The sequence below is a fragment of the Oncorhynchus kisutch genome, linkage group LG19 (assembly GCF_002021735.2).
Source record: "Oncorhynchus kisutch isolate 150728-3 linkage group LG19, Okis_V2, whole genome shotgun sequence".
Lineage (NCBI taxonomy): Eukaryota > Metazoa > Chordata > Actinopteri > Salmoniformes > Salmonidae > Oncorhynchus > Oncorhynchus kisutch.
In genome coordinates this window covers 54,686,478-54,687,023 of record NC_034192.2, presented here as the reverse complement: position 1 = coordinate 54,687,023, position 546 = coordinate 54,686,478, and positions in this window count along the sequence as shown.

Below are 546 nucleotides of genomic sequence, written 5' to 3'. Positions count from 1 at the left end.
CAAACCATTAAACCACCGCCACCAGCCTGTACCGTTGACACCAGGCAGGATGGGGCCAAATCCTGACACTGACATCAGAATGACGCAGCAGGAACCAAGATTTGTCAAACCAGGCAATGTTTTTCCACTCCTCAACAGTCCAGTGTATGTGATGGCCGCTTCGTCTTGTTTTTAGCTGACAGGAGTGGAACCCGGTGTGTGGTCGTTTGCTGCAGTAGCCCATCCGTGACAAGGATCATCGAGTTGTCCTTCTGCACACCACTGTTGTACTGCACCATGATTTACCTGTTTGTGGCTCGCCTGTTAGCTTTCACGACTCTTGCCATTGTCCTTGGACCTCTCTCATCAACGAGATGTTTTCGCTCACAGGACTGGCGCTGACTGGATGTCAGATACTGCTGAGCTTGAAAAGCCCAGTAGGCCGGCCATTTCTGAGATTCTGGAAACGGAGCTCCTGGCACCAACGATCAAATCACGCTCACTGTTGATTAGGTCACTAATTTTCTCATTCTAATATTCAATCAAACAGTCTACCTGTCTGCCTGC